This window comes from Palaemon carinicauda, chromosome 38 (genome assembly GCF_036898095.1).
Source record: "Palaemon carinicauda isolate YSFRI2023 chromosome 38, ASM3689809v2, whole genome shotgun sequence".
NCBI lineage: Eukaryota > Metazoa > Arthropoda > Malacostraca > Decapoda > Palaemonidae > Palaemon > Palaemon carinicauda.
Window position 1 is genome coordinate 49238378 of NC_090762.1, and position 20000 is coordinate 49258377.

At 31.1% G+C, this 20000-nt stretch overlaps 2 protein-coding genes across 2 annotated transcripts in view; one reads left to right on the forward strand and one right to left on the reverse strand.

The window, feature by feature from the left end:
• LOC137630609 (cap-specific mRNA (nucleoside-2'-O-)-methyltransferase 2-like) overlaps positions 1–20000 on the reverse strand; it is a 353518-nt gene that overhangs the window by 261186 nt on the left and 72332 nt on the right. The gene's annotated exons all lie outside the window — the stretch shown is intronic.
• CCAP (Crustacean cardioactive peptide) overlaps positions 16558–20000 on the forward strand; it is a 48837-nt gene continuing 45394 nt past the window's right edge. Inside the window, exon 1 of the mRNA XM_068361615.1 lies at positions 16558–16623. The gene's annotated coding sequence lies outside the window, so the exon portion shown is untranslated. The remainder of the gene's footprint in view (positions 16624–20000) is intronic.

Consider the following 20000-nt stretch of genomic DNA (forward strand, 5'->3'; position numbering starts at 1 on the left):
ACAAATGGAAAAGGAGCATTTGAAAACAAATAAAAGATACATTGTATACTTGTACTTGATAGAATATGTTTACTTGGCAAATTTTAATGTACTTATGTCGTTAGTAACATACATACGAACCATGTCGGTGTAAAGATCTGTATAAAATTTAGTTTGAAATCAACTTCATGAAAACCAATGAAGACTCATTTAAATGAGTCTTCATTGGTTTTCATGAAGTTGATTTCAAACAAGGAAATAATTACGACAGTTATTTTAAAAACAGTAAATTGATAATGATAAAATCTTATAAGACATGAAAAAAACCCATTAACGGTTGATTATCATTACATTTTAATATGTATATCTAAGATGAAAACGTCAAAATCCTTATGTTATCAAGTTAAAAGATTAATAATTAATACACGTTTACGTCATTTTACAGTTGAATGGAGTCTCTCGAGGATATTTGGGATTTATGGTTGGGGATTTATGATTAAGGATTTATTATTATGGATTTTTGCTTAGGAATTTATGATTTAGGATTTGTGCTAAGGGATTTATGATGAGAGATTTTTATTAGAGAATTAGGATTAGGGACTTATCATTAGGGAATTATGATTAGAGATTTTTATTAGGGAATTAGGATTAGGGACTTATCATTAGGGAATTATGATTAGAGATTTTTATTAGGGAATTAGGATTAGGGACTTATCATTAGGGAATTATGATTAGAGATTTTTATTAGGGATTTACGATTAGGGACATATGATTAGGGATTTACGTTTTAAGGATTTAGGAGTACGAAATATAATTACGGATTTATGACTTGATTGGAATGAAACCAACTAATAAAGTAACCTGAGAATATCATTTTAGATAAATTTTGTGTATATGAAAACGATGCCCTAAAGAACTTTCCACGAATTTATTCGTAAAGAAAGTTAAATTAACTTAATTTCCTTCTTACTTCCACAAAGACTTTAGATATACAATAGACTCTTGTTCGAACCTACTTTAAAAAATAAAGAAACACAAGAGCCATTGAATACATCTCTTAGCCCCAATCTTCTCTTTTCTCAGGGTGAAATTAAAGGTCACATTATATTAAAGCTTCAGAGAAGAATAGCTGTTGATTATATGAAGATTCTAAGAATATCATAAAGGATGAACATGAAAATACAACAGATGGTTCTTGCTTATGTGGGCGTTTCATAATTCTTAAACGTACTATCCCATTTATTATTAAACGACTTAAAAGATTAGTACCGCAAAGTATAGTGAGAAAAAAAAAGTTTTGCGGTGGAAAAAAAGCGAAGTTTCGATTAAAAATAGTAATAATCTTTATATTGTACAAAGTAATACTAAATCAGCAGATCTTGTCAGACAAAGCCTGTTTGTCCCTGTTAAACAAAGTTTCTACTGAAAACAATGCCCAGTTTGAAAAGAGAATCTGAATAGATTTTTCATATAACTAAAAATACAGAGTATGCAATGGAAGATGAAATATCATTGGAAGGAAATAGGATTAATGAGTTAGAATTATTTAAGTATTTAGGAGCTATGATCTCCAATACAGGGTCTTTAGAATTAGAGTTTAAAGAAAGATTGAAAAAAGCAAATCGGACAATGGCTAGGTTAAGTAAAATTTGGAGATCAAATTACCTGAATTTACATATAAAAATCAGACTATATATCAGTTTAGTGAGATCGGTGTTACTCTGAGTCATGGTATGACAATGAAACAGTCTCCAATAGCTTTAGTATATTTGAAAACAAATCCTTCAGAAGGATATTGGGAGTTGAATGGCAGCACAGGATTAGAAATGAAACTATAAGAGAGATTACTCGACTGCCATATGTGGATGAGATCATGATGAGGGGTAGATGGAGATGGTTTGGCCATACTCTCGCACTCCCTAAGAGAGATTAGTTCACCAAACGTTCAGCTGGGGTCCACAAGGCACTAGAAGAGTTGGAAGACCCAGGCCTACATGTTTGAGGAATATGAAGCACGAAGGAGATGATGAATGGAGACGTATTGAATTAAAAGTTCAAGATAGAGCCGACTGGCGAAATCTAACCGAGGCCCTTTGCGCCAATAAGCGTAGGAGGAGATGATGATGAAAAACACCTGCACTATAGGTATTGGAAGATTCATTTCAAAATCACAGTAAACTAGGCTTATTAAACAAAAGGGAAAGGGCCAGGCTGATGGTTTTAATGGTATTTCTAAGGTTTTGAAGCAATAGGCTGAGTAAAATGCATCAATTATAAGCATCATGTTTAAATGACTTTTTTCGTCGAATAGCTCATTGGAGCTACAAAAAGCTAGAATTCTTGAACTGTTTCTGAAAACTCATAAAAACTGTCTTTTAATCCCAGATCCAGTTAAAAAAGAAAACAAAACTACAAGTCCCTACTCGCACATATTCTATTGTAATGACTCAGGATAAAAGGAGCAGAACAATTTCTAATTCTGAAGCTAAACTCCTTTACAGGTGACACTTCAAGTAACAAAACAGGATCCGATTTTCTGTTAATAATGTAGGCTGAGAGCCTACAAAGCAGTCTGAATTCTTGGTAATAAATAATTTTGTTTCGGGCTATTTTATAAGCTTATTCTCAATATTAAAAAGATTAAAATAAGGCTTATGTCAAGGATAAAATGCCGAGTAATTTCTTTGATAACGTTGAAATATAAATATTGTTAACTGAGGAAGTTACTAGACTAATAATATTTAAAGATTAACACATTGCAATACCCATGCTACATAATTGTTGGTAAATTTATTGTTATTTTAACTTCAAACACCATTCATATAAGGTAATGCTATTATTATTATCAAAATCATCATCATTATCTATAATAATGAATATGCATGTCAAACTTTTGAGATGAACACATTACGGAAAATAACAGCATAGACGAACCAATCAACAAATAATTGATAGGATGAAATATTGCAAGCCCTCACCCCCACTCACACAGCCAATCGGCCAACAGTAAAACCGTAGAGAAAATTGAATTTAAATATTACTCCCACGCTAACAAATACTAACGAGGGTACAGTGTGGAGGATAGAGAGCAACCCTAGATTACTTTAGTATGACTTTCACATACATTTCTGTCAACAAAACCTGGTGAGAAATAAAAAGCATTGCGACAGAACTTATTGTATTTGCTGACACCTGATCCTCAGAATAAAAAAAAAAAAAAAAAAAAAAAAAAAAAAAAAAAAAAAAAAAAAAAAAAAAAGGGAAAATAAACTTTAAAATTATAAAACAACATAAGTAGACACTCAATAACTCAGCCATAAAATACGATGGTAATTTGCTTATTTACGTTTTGAAAATTTCAATAAACTATAGATTTTGAACAGAAAAAAGGATGAAGACCAAACAAGGTCTAATAGTTGTCAGAGACAAAAATTTGAAGTATACAGTCACAACACATCCAAGGATACTGACTATACCCAATGCAACGCGAAATGCCCCATAGGGGACGGCACCCCTACTGGTACAGTTGGCTTCATTAATTATGGTACGCTGACGTCTTCATAACTTATGAAATGTACCGGAATTAATGAAGCCAACAGTACCACATCTCCAAAGGCTTACCTTCGCTCTCCAACTTTCTCTCTCTAACCTCGCTCCACCTCCTTATCCCTCTTTCTCACTCTCGGTTTTTATATAAATTGGTGTATTTCCGAAATAGTATCCAAATTTATTCAAATTTTTGTAAATTCAAGGTATGTTCACAGTACAAAGGTTTATCTCATCCTAAACGTGTCATATCAGTTGAAGTCCCCACCCCGTTCATATGCCAGATGTTGCCGCTACACACTGTGACACAAACGCATGATGGACCGTTTCCCTGCTTGAAGCTCACCATATAACCACCTTCATAGACAAGATAAGGCAGTTATCTACAACATGAATAGACACTTCTTGAAAACTAAAGCAAATAGAAAGAGAAATTATTTCAGATATACAGCAATATATATATATATATATATAATATATATATATAAATACATACATATATATATATATATATATATATATATATATATATATATATATATATATATATATATATATATAATGTATATATATATATATATATATATATATATATATATATATATATATATATATATGTATGTATGTATGTATATATATATATATATATATATATATATATATATATATATATATATATATATATATATATATATATATATATATATATATATATATTCTTACGAAGCTGCTCTAGTTTAAAGTAAATAATTTATTACTGTATTTCATTTATATATTTCATTTATGTATTAGAGGCAAATACATGTAGATATAAGTTTTGTATATAAATTACACGTCTTTCGTCGTTAATTTATATGTATTCTTTATTCAAGTCTGTATATGTAAATTTACATTATTCTTTTTAAGAATAACATTTTTATTTCACGTATTTTGTTACGGTCTTACGTAATCTGTTTACAAGTGCTGTATGATCCATACGAGATATGAACAAGGGCTTATGTAAATATTTTATATCTTTATGAGGTTTTGCATCATATTTGTGAGAAAATACCCAATTCTTATATTTGCCACATGTTTTGAAAGGTTCTCAAAAACCCCAGGGCTGGATTTTATCTTTTTTTTTTCTTTTTTTTTTTTTTATTTACGAGAACAGTCTGTGTGCGGGTGGAGCAGCTGAGAGATAGATTTGCCGTGTAGCGAGGTTGATTCTCCTGTTCGCTAGGTGATAGTTGATGACTCTGGTATCGCTAGGGGCAGGCCCCAAGCCACGAGAATAATCTATTAAAATATTCTAGAAGTAGCTAAGTTCTTATATATGTTCCCCAGAAGAATCACAGCCTGTCCTGTGAATGAGCCAAAGTACATCCTCTCTCTCTCTCTCAAAGTGCCTCGATAGTGAGTCCTCTCCAAAGTGCTTCAGTTTAATTACGACATATTTTGTGTGTAATGTGTTGAAACGTTACGAAAGACGTTAAAGGTGATTTTAATTTTTAAAAATTTTGTTATGGTGAGTGTTGGCATAGTGTAAAACTTTGTAACTAGCCCAGTGAGATTTATGAAAATACGTGAAGTCAGTAAGTTTACCAGTTACTTTATGTAAGTTCTTTAAGAGACTAAGCTTTAGAGTGTAATTATTTCCTTTGCCTTAGTCTAAGGTTTTATTCAGATTTAATATTTCAAGTCAAGTGATTATATAATTTTAAGAGCGTAACATTTTTATCTTAAGCTAAGTTTTGTTCAGCCTTAATATTTCTAGTGACTAATTTTTTTTTATGTAAATTTTTTCAAAGTGTTGTAATTTATATAGAATATATGTATTTTTGTAAAGAGTGTATTATTCCAATCCCCAGTGTTTATTTCGGTATTCGCTCGTACTCCTGTTAAAGAATCGAAGTAAGAGGTTGTTTTTAAATAATTCTTAAGAATAATTACCCAGTTTTGTTTTGAGTGTACTTAAAAGACCTTTGGATATTCAGTGTTTTTATATATTGCTTCTGGGAGTTACATAATCGTCTCAGAGCTCGGGTATTAATATTTTCAAGTGTAACAGATTTAATATAAAAACAAACAGGTGAGTTTGGCACTCGAGAGGTTGTATAGCTTGCCAGCCATAATATATATAATATTATATTTTGGTTCCCAGACCACGGGACTATATATATATATATATATATATATATATATATATATATATATATATATATATATATATATATATATATATATTAATATATATATATATATATATTATATATATATATATATATATATATATATATATATATATATATTATATATATGTATATATATATATGTATGTATATGAATATATCATTTGCATATGAAACAAGCTTGCTTTTTCAGCCAAACCTCTTATCATACATAGGAGCTAAGCGTGCTAACTATCTTATGACCACTTACAATAAAGTGAGTAAAAGTGAATATGATACCATGTGCCCACCGATGGAAAAGACTATAACCGTAAAAGACCAATCTCCTTGGTTTGATGGAGAGACTTTGGCAAAAAAGAGGGAAAAAAGACGTAAAGAAAGAAAGTGGAATAGGTTAAAAACTGAAAGTACTTGGGTAGAATACAAAACTGCTGCGTGACAATATACCTACCTAATAAGAAGGAAAAAAAGTGAATACTATAAGAGAAAGATCCTCGAAGCAGCAACAGACATAAATAAGTTATATCGTCTCCTGAATGGTATAATGGGAAAAGTAAAAGAAAAGAAGCTACCTGATGGATACAGTGACCAGGAACTAGAAAATAATTTTCTAGTATTTTTTTAAAAACAAAATTGAAAACATATCCAGATCATTTGTAAATACTCAACATCAAATTAATGATACACCAGGCACACAGACAAAATGAATACTATTTAACAACATAACACAAGATGACATCACCAGAATTATCAAGAGAGCAAGGAAAACAAACTGCGCAATCGAGCCTATGCCAATATCTGAAGTAATTGGAAAAAGAGACTTTTCTCGTCTAACCGAAATAATAATGGCAATAGCAAATGCGAGCATTGATGAATGTAAGTTTCCTAAATCTGAGAAAATGGTTATAGTCACACCAGGTCTGAAAAATGCACTGGGATACCAGGAATTAAGCTCATATAGACCTATTTCAAATCTATCCTTTGTCTCAAAAGTGCTTGAATATGTAATTCTTGAACAACTGTCAGCCACTTAGAAGTAATAGAATCTTTGCCTGACAACCAATCTGCTTACAGAAAACTATACTCTACGGAGACAGCCATCTGCTCTGTTGTAAATGATATGCTAGAAATGATGGATGAAAATAAATGTGGTATTTTAATATTGCTCAATCTTAGTGCTGCTTTTAATACAGTTGAGCATGCACTGCTACTAAATGATCTACGGTCCATCGGCGTTGAAGATCAAGCTTTTGAATACCTAAAAAGACTACTTGGTTGGTAGAAATTACTGTGTACAAATTGGAAACTCTTATTCATCATATGAACCCTTAAACAGAGGGGTACCCCAGGGGAGTCTACTTGGCCCAATCTTATTCTGCATCTATACTATTGGTCTATCGAAAATGCTACAAAGGCATGGCGTGAAGTTTAAACTATTTGCAGATGACACAATTTTACTTCTCCATAAATGATATACATGACACTGCTAAAACTCTAAACCGAATCCTTGATAGTGTTAGAGAATGGATGACATTTAAACAACTAAAATTAAATGAGAACAAAACTGAATTCATGATGGTGGGCAAGATAAACAGCGTGAAAAACTTAGGTGATATTCAAATGAACATAAATAATAATGACTCGGTGCCAATATCTAGTTTAGTTCGAGATCTGGGTGTATTTCTTGATTGTAACCTGTCTCTAAAGGCCCACATAAATAATGTGCTGGTTATCATCTAAGAAATATTGCGTTTATAAAAAAGTACCTGGACGAAAATTCTGTTAAGAAACTTGTGATAAACTGTGTTATTACCAGGATTGACTACTGCAACTCTACTACAATTTACCAAAAGTCCAACTAAGAAATTACAAAACAATAAACAGAGGAGCAAGACTGATAAAAGGTGTCCCACCTAGAGAAAGGATCACCCCTATACTAATTGATTTACACTGGCTGCCGATTAAAGCGAGAATTGAATTTAAAATATGTACAATAACCCTCCAAGTTATCAGAACCGGGCGTCCAAAATACCTAAGAGAATTGCTACATATTGCGCAGTCAATAAATCGTGTCGACACGAGAATAGTTACAGATGGCTTCAAACTATGGGAATCTAGATTTATGTCCACTTTGGGCTTAAGAGCTTTAAATATGCGGCCCCCAGACTATATAATAAGCTCCCACGAAACATTCGAATGATTGAAGACATTAAGGCTTTCAAGGGGAAACTGGAGACTTTCTTATTTCATGAGTCTCTTGACAGTGACGATTTAACAGTAAATGAACAATATGATACTTGAAAAGATAAATACTGTGAACGAACAAAGTAAATCAACAGTGGAGGTCCCGTAGAGAGTGGAGTTCTCCTGCTGTATGGGACCGGAAAAGCAGCCATCAAAGTAAAAAGTCAGTAAAAGTACATGCATAGTATTTCAAGTAATGGACCCAGATATTACATTCCTATAGTCACTATGGGGGCCATCTACGCACACACACACACACACACACACACACACACACATATATATATATATATATATATATATATATATATATATATATATATGTATATATATATATATATATATATATATATATATATATATACATATATATATATATATATATATATATATATATATATATATATATACATATACATATACATATACATATATATATATATATATATATATATATATATATATATATATATATATATATATATATACATATATATATATATATATATATATATATATATATATATATATATATATATATATATATATATATATATATATATACACATATATATAAATATATATGTGTAGATGGCCTCATAGTGACTATAGGAATGTAATATCTGGGTCCATTACTTAAAATACTATGCATGCATGATAAGAGGTTTGGATTAGAAAGCAAGCTTGTTTCATATGCAAATGATCATGCTACCTTTGCATCAATTCAATTTCCAGAATGTAGAACTAAGGTTGCTAAATCCCTTGATAGAATTCTAGCTAACTTTAGTGCATAATGCAAATTACAGAGGATGAAGTTGAACCATAACAAAACTCTGAGTAGGTCAAGGACAGTGGCTCCCAATCATCACGATCTTTGCATTGTCAATATCTTTTTAACTAATATACGAGTAATCTAAAATTCTAGCTTTATTTTTCCTTATTGCATTTTTAATTTTAAATCACACCCGGTCTTTTTTTTCTTAAATTTTCTGACAGAATCTGGATATTGAAAGGCTTTTAAAAACTTGGGGGAACAACATATCCTGAGGAAATAGCTTCATTGTTTCATTTCTCCATATTTTGAGTATTTTTCTCCAGTCTGTTTTCGGCAGGTGACACTCATCTTAATTTCGTGAACAAAAACTTCCGGTCTAATTAATTCCTTATCCCTGATCTTGATTTTAATCTCTAGCAACGTAGTTCAGTTAGTTTTTTGCGCATATTGCATAGAACATTTCATAATATTGACCATCCTTTGCATTCAGGTCTTAACGGACTGTACCCTAATGTACGTAGAACTAGGTATACCTTTAATTCTAATGGCCTTGTCTTTTCCATCATAAAACTCAATACTACAAGTAAATACGAATGAAGTTTTATTCCAGCTGTGACCAGATTGGGGAATTACCTTTCTTATTTGGTGGCTAATCAGGGGAAATTCATAAGTTCACGTTCTTTTCTGGTGAACAGGTTGACGTAAGTCTCATTTCATAATTCATATAACTGATCTATTTTAACGTTGTCACTGATCTAAGTATAGTTTATATATTTAAGCGTTGTAACGGATCATGATATATTCTATATATTTTTCTTTTTTAATTTCGCATATTAACAGTACTTTATTCATTATTTCGAAATTCCGTTGCCTTTCCGCAATGAGCTACTTTCCCTATTGGAGCCATGGGGCTTATAACATCCTAGTTTCTCGATTAGGGTTGTAGATTGGATAATAGTAGTAGTAGTAGTAGTAGTAGTAGTAGTAGTAGTAGTAGTAGTAGTAGTATTAGTAATAATAATAATAATAATAATAATAATAATAATACCGTAAAACGTAATTGATACCTCATGTTAAAAGCCTATAATAACCCTCTAGGCCTACACATCTAACATTCTCGCGCACACCCACTATAGCATAGGCATATTTTCCTACAGGGAGAAAATATTACAGAGGGTTAATGGACATTATTCGTATATCCCTAAAACACCCTATTTACCCAAAATGGTTTCATAGCAAAGGGGAACTACGGAATTATATAGTCGAGCTAAGAAAATAAAATTACATTACCGGAAGCTATGGTGTAATTCTTTTTCCTTTTTACGTGAGGACAAATTCTATAAACCTCCTGACACCTCCTGTAGGTACTGGACTTCAAATATTGAGGGAATACTCACCTTTAAAGGTATTTCATAAATCCGAAGGGTTGCCTGTTCGTTTGTTTAAATATCTAAAAATTTTCTTCCTAGACCTGTCATAAAACCTTCGTTTTAGCAAAGTTCATTCAACGTTCTTTTAAGGGGGGAGGGAGGGGAAGGAAGGACATTATTTGAACGCATGTACTGTGATGTAGATTTTATTTTGCTCTCGAACCCAACTCCGGATGTGGCTGGATGAAATTGTTCGACGACACGTAATCAGGCCCGGTTGGGTGGCCTTTTTGGGCCAATTTGTTTTCTACGTAAACATAACAAATTCACTTTCCTAGACCAGAAAATGTGTGTAACAATAAAAACATAAATACTGGTGAAATAATAAGAACATGGTATACTGTACAAGTATTATCATTTCGGGTAGCGTAAAAGTATTATATATTTTTGCAATTCAGGCTCATTTCCTTTAGCTTTTTTTACTATCTTTAATTACATTTATGACTATTTGGGTGAAACCTTAATAATCTAAATTCCTTTTCCCAAAACATAGGTTAAGAAGAATACCAAAATAGCACCAATAGCTACTCAAAGAAGTGGACTAAGAAAATATTATTACTCTACTATTTCTAATAATTTTGTCCAATTTTTATTGAATTCTTGAAAATCAAAGATGATTGCAAATACCTTATGGTATAAAATATTAACTGCATTGCCAGAAGGCTTCGAGATACCCCATTCAGTAAAAATCCAGATACCGGGATCAACTATATCAGTGTGGTGAATTGTTTAATATTATGGACAGGAATTAATCAGTGTAGCCGACGTACGCATAGACAGCTTGGATGCAAAAAATTACGTCTCGAACTGTGATTATTATAAAAAAAAAAAAATAATAATAATAAAACAATCGCTAATAACGCATTTAAGGTTTTTTCCAGATCAATTTAAAGTTTTTTTTTCTTTTTTTTTTTTTTTAAACTGCTGACGCAGAAAGATGGCAGGGTGGTGGTTACCCCCCCCCCCCCCATTAAGGTAGTTCGCTAAGCACACGCTTGTAAGCTAGATTGGGTGGGGGAACGTTATATTAGGTAGTGTCCTATGCACGAGAGAGGTCCTGTCCGTCGTTATACAAGGTTCGAAAACATCCTCAAGATGTAAATACAATGGTTTTAAAAATTATTTATGAGCAGCAAAAGTAAGGGGCCGATCATTGCACATGGTTGCACAATATACTAGAGACCGAACAACTACACATATCAGTGTTCAAAACACTTATACCACCAGGCAAGGACCAGTACGAAAGCGACCCAGTCCCAAACCCAAGAATAAAATTAATTCTGATACATGTGTCACCCCTCGAATTCGTTTTTTATGAGATAATTTTTCAATTTTCTTTAAATATGTACAATGGGATCCTTAGTAAATATACGGTCACATTTATGGCCGTTATTATTATTATTATTATTATTATTATTATTATTATTATTATTATTATTATTATTATTATTATTATTAAATTATTATTATTATTATTATTATTATTATTATTATTATTATTATTATTATTATTATTATTATTATTATTATTATTATTATTATTATTATTAGCTAAGCTGCAATCTTAGTTGGAAAAGCAGGATGCTAAAAGTCCAAATGCTCCAACAGGGCAAAATAGGCCATCGAGTAAAGAAAATAACGAAATAAACTATGAGAATTAATGAACAATTAAAATTAAATATTTTAAGAACAGTAACAACATTCAAATAATTATTCCCTCTTTATAAATTATAAAAAATTGACAAAACAAGAGGAAGAGAAATAAGATAGAAAAGTGTACCCGAGTGTACCCTCAAGCATAAGAACTCTATCCCCAAGACAGTGGAAGGCCATGATACTAGAGGCTATGGCACTACCCAACACTAGAGAATAAGAGGTTGATTTTGGAGTCTCCTCATCTTAGAAGAGCTGCTTACCATAGCTAAAGAGTCTCGTCTACCCTTACCAAGTGGAAAGTAGCCACTGAACAATTACCGTGAAGTAGTTAACCCCATGAATAAAGATGATTTTTTCTATTAAGTGTTGCCACATTCATGACACAGGCGAGTGTTTAAAGGTCACTCATGAATGGCAGGGGCAAGGTACAGTGACATTGGCCTATCGAGCAGGACAATGCACTAGAGACTGACTACATACATATGATCAGCGCCCAAGTCACCTCTCCACCCAAGCTCGGAACAAGGAGGCCCAGGCAATGGCTGCTGAGGACTCAGTAGATAGACCTATAGGCTCACCCAAACTCCCCATTCTTAGCTCACAAGGATGGTGAGGTTGTAGCGACCAAAAAACGAACGAGTTTGAGCGGACTTGAACCCCAGTTAGGTGTTCACCAGTCAGGGTCTTACCACATAGGCCAGACTATTCGGTATATGCGTAGACAAAGGAAACCTGAATCGTAACCAGAGAGAGGGATCCAATGCAGTAAAGTCAAAGGACCTAATAATTCTCTAGCAGTAGTATCTCGACATCTTAAGAGTGGGAAGGTGATGAAATATATATACAAAAGTATAAAACATTTAAATACGAGTTTTGATGCATAGAATTGATAGGGTGCCACGAATCAGACTAGTGTAGATGACCTCAATTGACGATTCCAGACATATGTTCTTACTTAACCTGACACACATTAGCCTATCTCTTGGAGAGGTGTCTAACCTTCCCTAAATCTCATTTTCTGGCCTTCATAACATCACAAACGAGGCTCTGTTCTAAGGAAGACAAATTACAATACCTATGGTAATTTGTTATTTGAATACATTAATCCACGACGTTTGCAATAAACAAGGACTGTTCACAATAAGATACGAAACATATGTCACAAGGCAATCGAGAACATATGTTTCAATATATATATATATATATATATATATATAGATATATATATATATATATATATATATATATATATATATATATATATATATATATATACATACATATATATATATATATATATATATACATATATATATATATATATATATATATATATATATATATATATATATATATATATATATATATAATATAAATACATATATATATATATATATATATATATATATATATATATATATATATATATATATACAGTATATATAAACCTTATATATGTGTACATATAAGTATGTATACTGTATATCCATATATATATCGATATATATATGTATATATATATATATATATATATATATATATATATATATATATATATATATATATATATATATATATACTGTATATATATATATATATATATATATACAGTATATATATATATATATATATATATATATATATATATATATATATATATATATATATATATATATATATATATATATATATATATATATATATAAGGATTACGGCTGCAAACCTCATGTCCTGAGTCATTAGGAGACTTGGCAACATTTATAAGTCATGCACCAAGAATGGTATCATATTCCCCATTCTGTACACCACTGGAGTAAAAGCCTACTTTCTATTGGCTGAAGATGAGATTCCTCTGCCTTGAAATAAATAATAATCTAATCAATTAACATTCCCTAAAGACAATAATTTTAAAGTTGTACTAGTTGTTATTACTGCGGTAGTAAATGTCAATAAAAATGGCATTTAGAGGTCAATTTCTCATAAAATAGTTTCATAGCTTTCCCTTGGATACCAATCAATTAGCCTTTCTAGGGTCAGGAATACACAGGTAGCATTGCTTACTACCACAGTAGTAGACGTCATTTTTCATTGGACAGGTCAGACCCAAAGAAAGTGAGGAAGCCTTGTAAAGAATTAGGTAGATGGAAAGGAATAATTGGGTCTAACTTTCTTGAGAGCAAGATTGAGCATACAAGGTCAAGTTGAATAACGCTCCTTATGCAACGGGATTCGAGGAGCTAATGCGGAGCTTTCTATATAAGTTTATGAATTCACAAATGGGCAAGAAGTTTTTTTTTTTTTTTTTTTTTGCAAAGGGTTCAATTATGATTTAGTAATTAAAAATATGACAGCTATCATTGTGCTTGCTTTTTTCTTGTGCTACTCTGGTTAGAGGGACGATTTAGTCTTGAAAATAGTTTTATATATATATATATATATATATATATATATATATATATATATATATATATATATATATATATATATATATATATATATATATATATATATACATGTATGCTTGGATACACAGGGCAAATAAAAACGATATAAATGAGGTTATTAAACGCATTATGAGCTGACGTAATATTAGACGCCATGCTTTACACATTTTTCTTTATCTTGTGAAATACCTTGAGAAAAAAAAAATACTCTATGAACTATTATATGCAATGTTCTTTTTGACAGCGAAGGTAAACAACATTTGTGTCAACAAATTATCCGTAAAAACACTAAAAATATAGCCACATCTCTCTCTCTCTCTCTCTCTCTCTCTCTCTCTCTCTCTCTCTCTCTCTCTCTCTCTCTCTCTCTCTCTCTCTCTCTCTCATTCTGAAGGTTTAGCAGGATCTCATAACAATAAATTGAGCTTTTTACAAACTGATCAACACGTCTATGATTGGCGTAACCTAAATGTTACGTGAATTGGAAAAACGAAAAATTGAAGAGTTCAAAAAGTTAGCTAAATCTTCTGGTTTAAAATCATGAGCGAATCGTCCCGCTAGTGTAGCGAATCAATATCAAACTCTTACCTAAACAAATAAGAAGGGAATGACGATGAATTCTAGTATTTATCAAAGCACGTTAACATTCTTGAACTTATATAGCATCAAAACACTTTTATAAAATGAAGGGAATTTAAAAAGCAATTTCTTAACAAAATACACAAATACACAATTACACAATTTTCTAGTGCAGTGGTCAATGGATACGACACTCTAATGCATTTTCCAGAAATTGAAAATGTAGGGGTATGATTAACTATTGGTAAGGGTAGAAGAGACTCTTTAGCTATGGTAAGCAGCTCTTCTAGGAGGACACTCCAAAAATTAAACCATTGTTCTCTAGTTTTGGGTAGTGACACAGCCTCTGTACCATGGTCTTCCACTATCTTGGAGTACAGTTCTCTTGCTTGAGGGTACACACAGGCACACTATTCTATCTATTTCCTTAATTCCTTTCATCAATGGGCTATTTTCCTCATTGATGCCCTTGGGCTTATAGCATCCTGCTTTTCCGACTAGGGTTGTAGCATAACTCATAGTAATAATAATAATAATAATAATAATAATAATAATAATAATAATAATAATAATAATAATAATAATAATAATAATAATAATAATAATAATAATAATAACAACAATAATAATAATAATAATAGTAATAATAATAATAATAAAGACTTTGTTACTAATAATAATAATAATAATAATAATAATAATAATAATAATAATAATAATAATAACAATAATAAATAATAATAATAAATCCTAAATAATAATAATAAAAAAAAAAAAATAATAATAATAATAATAATAATAATAATAATAATAAAGACTTTGTTACTCATAATAATAATAATAATAATAATAATAATAATAATAATAATAATAATAATAATAAATAATAATAATAAATCCTAAATAATAATAATAATAATAATAATAATAATAATAATAATAATAATAATAATAATAATAATAATAAAGTCTTTGTTACCTTTTGTACCTACAGTAGGTTAATCGTAATATCTATGATACATCGTGCGTGACAGTTTCAAATACACGAAGGTGAGTCATTGAAATAACTGAGAATTATTGCTTTAAACAGAAAGTGGTTTGAATAATCAATCCAAAGAATTGGTCTTCGTAATATATTTGATTTTCATGGCATAAAATTGAACAAATGCACGAAAGCTAATAACTGTTCTTTAAGATGTGGATGAAAAATTTTGACCTGCAATGTTCACCTACAAATTAACCCAAAAACATTATTAGAAAATTAGTGCTGAGTAAACTTTCCTTATTTTCATAATAATCACATTTTTTTAATACTTGGCTTTAGTGTCATGAATTTCAAAAGTACGAAAGTAGAAGTTACAACCAAGAAACTCGTACCTCAAAAATGACCCCCTTAAAATACTGATTATGATAATGGTGTACCTTTTAAAACTACCAAAATATATTCAATAATAAAAAAAATAAGGGGGGGGGGGCGATCTCTTACTCCAAATTCTTATTGAATAAAACTTTCTTCTTTCTTTTTTCCTCTCCCATTGTAACATGAACTGATGACATATTCCGAGGAAACCCAATCACATCCCAGTAAGTATATGACGTCACTGTACATGGCACCAATGCCAGCGCAGGTGGCATACCTCAACTGCCCAATGGGAGACGTATTCGACCATGACGTCAGCGGGAAGCGACCGTGTCATATAAAAATGCAGGGACGAGAGTTAGGCTTTCAGGAAGTAGGGATCTCGGTCAGTACGGTTCGTATCGTTGAAGAGGAAACATCCATTCCCCGCACTACACAGGTAAGGGACTGCTGCAATACGTGGTCCTTCTCACGGCATAGAAGGCACGTTGTTTACTAAGGTTTCTGATGAATTACGATTCTTACTCGAAGTTTATTTACTGCTATTTTGTGTTCTGCAGTCAAACATTTTCATGTGTTTCCACTTTTTTTTAATAAAACAACGACTTTTTAAATGGCACATTACTACATATATATATATATATATATATATATATATATATATATATATATATATATATATATATATATATATATATATATATATATATATATATATATATATAGATAGATAGGAAAATCACTCCAGAAACGATTTAATTTATAATAGAAAAATAATAATTTTGAAGTATAACGATCAATGACAATGTATAAGTATTTGTAGAAAAGGGGTGTCAAACAGCCAATCATTGACATTAGTTATATCTACTGAAAAAAGATTGTTTTTGAAAAGTTGAAAAAAAAAATGCAATATACAACTTTTAGTACTCGAGTTCTCATAGAATTGTAAACCGAAATGGGGAAATAATATCATTCTTAATGTTGGTTGTCATTCACGTGTTGATTTAATTGGTTCTGATTTGGGGGGATAAAATTGAACAGATCTATAGAGAATTTCTATTTCTTTTTGTATTAGATTCTTATTCTATTAATCATAACATAAATCAACTCCGGTCATTACATTATATCTGCTATTAATTATCAAATTCAGACGCAAAGTTAATTTTTTCCTTATCCTAAAATTAATCCATATATTCACTTTTTACATAAAGTTTAAAATTATCACAATCCAAATCCCTTATTTTAAAAAGAATTAACACATATCCAAACCCTTTTGATTTTTTTTTTTTTTTGCATCAAAATGAAGAAATGACTCAGCTCATCACTAAAATCTTTGGTTAAATCAAGAAACCACCGAATGCTATTGATAATTGCATTAAGATAAAGTGTTCGTTTACCACTAGAGTATTGCACTGACTGGAGTTTGTTTTAGTAGTACAGAGAAACATTTGACTTACTACTTGCTTCAATAACCAGACGTAATACACAGAAGGAGATTAAAAAGTTGGTTTTACTTGTTATTTAGCATCAACATGTTGCTTTTATAAGCAACTTGTCATTTGACCTCACTAAAGTAGTTGAATCCTCTCAGGTGATTAAACACACTCTCTCTCTCTCTCTCTCTCTCTCTCTCTCTCTCTCTCTCTCTCTCTCTCTCTCTCTCTCACACACACACACACACACACACACACACACACACAAATCCACACAGATTGAAGAATAACGAAACAAAATTAATGTTCGTTATTACTATTACTATTTCACGTAAAATTCATAGATTTAAGTCAATAAGTGTTTCTTTGGTAAAACAAAAAACTTATGATATTGTCACTTATAAAAAATGAACCTTTGCATCTCACAATCTAAATTAAAACTAAAAAAAGACACCGACTCTTATATTACAAGAAAACATGATACGTTTTTATAAAAAAAGAAAAAAAAAATTTCACGTCTGTCACAATGGCTCATTCATTTCTTAAATGTAATCATCCCTAGAACTAAACCCTTAGAAACAGCATGTTTTAAATCTCCCCTCTTCCCTACCTCCTTTCCTAACCGAAGCCTGTCCCAAGTCTAGATATAAAAAAAGAAAGTTTTAGAGGAAGTGACACCGGATCAAAATTAAACCAGAAAAACCAGCGGAGTCTTGATTTCTAAAAATAAAAAACCATAATTTACAAAAGTACATTTTATTCATATAATACAGACTCACTCTAGTTGCGACGACAAACTCTCTCTCTCTCTCTCTCTCTCTCTCTCTCTCTCTCTCTCTCTCTCTCTCTCTCTCTCTCTCCCCCCCCTTCATTTTAATATCAAAGACATCCAGTGAGTATTAGAAAAAATGTGGCAAGATTTCATACAATTCTCTCAAAGTCGTCTCAGAAACAGAACTACATCGATATAACTATAAAAAATATCAATGTTCAAGTGCTATTAATAATAAATAAAAATTTTGATGTGACATAACTGATCAAGCCCCAATTTCCAAGTGTTACTACTTATCAAGTTCCAATTCTAAAGTTCCTTCCAATTACGTCCCTATTTCCAAGTTTCTAAGTAATCAAGTCCCATTTACAAAGTACTATTTCTAAGTCCCTATTTCTAAAAGCCATTAATTACGTTTTAGTTTACAAATGTCACTAAAAATGTTAATCAAGTTTCTATTTCAATGTCCTACCACTAAATCCATATATACAAGTAAGTCCGTATTTCTACGTGCCTTTACTAAGTCCTCATTTCCAAGTACCCATACCAATCAAGTCCCTATTTCCATGAACCAATACTAATGAAGGCCAATTTCGAAGTACTAATGCCAAACAAGTCTCTCTTACCAAATAGCAATTCTAATCAAGTCCCTATTTCCAACCACCAATAATAATCAAGTCCCTATTACCAAACACCAATTTTAATCAAGTCTCTATTACCAAACAGCAATTCTAATCAGTCCCAATTACCAAGTACCAATACTAATCAAGTCCCCATTTTCCAGCACCAATATTAATCAAGTCCCTATTTTCAAGTGGTAATTGGTGAAGGAAAGCTATGGCTTTGAAAATGTATGAAATAGAAAGAAGAATCTTCTTCAGAAAGCGAGAAATCAACTTCACAAAAGAAAACACCGTAAAACTGGTGTCAGTTTTTAGTCAATTAATCTTTTGGGATTAACACCATTCAGGAAAGTACATCTGCACGGGTTAGAAGGACCATCCTGCAGCTACTTAGCAAACTCAGTGGATCCAATTTTTGAAATATTCAGTGTTTTAAACCCATTTAAATTTAAAGATTCAGTCTTTCTTATTACCATTCTTACTTCTATTTTACTTAGACCCTAAGTGAAAAAAAAATCATGATCTTTGAAGTAGCTTAAGAACTAGTTAGTATATTATTGTTCTATATAGTTTTACATTTAAGGAACTTGATTCCATGAAATATTTAACTGAAATGTAAATACTTCTGAGATTGATTGTCAAAAAATGTCTGTGTGAAACATCATATCGAAATAAATTCGACTGGGATGGTTACATTTATGAAGAAGTAAAAGAAAAAAACACAGGTATCAAGGTTTTGAATTTTTATAAAAAGGTGAATTATTTTTTATAATCTTATGGAAACCACGATGCCGGTAAAGAGAGAGAGAGAGAGAGAGAGAGAGAGAGAGAGAGAGAGAGAGAGAGAGAGAGAGAGAGAGAGAGAGAGAGAGTATAAAAATGTCCGAGCTCATATTACGTAATAACGAAAGGATAAAATTTCCGGAGCGTTGAAGAAAAATTGTTTCATGAAAGATGCTCATCTGAGGATCGAGAGCACAATTTACTC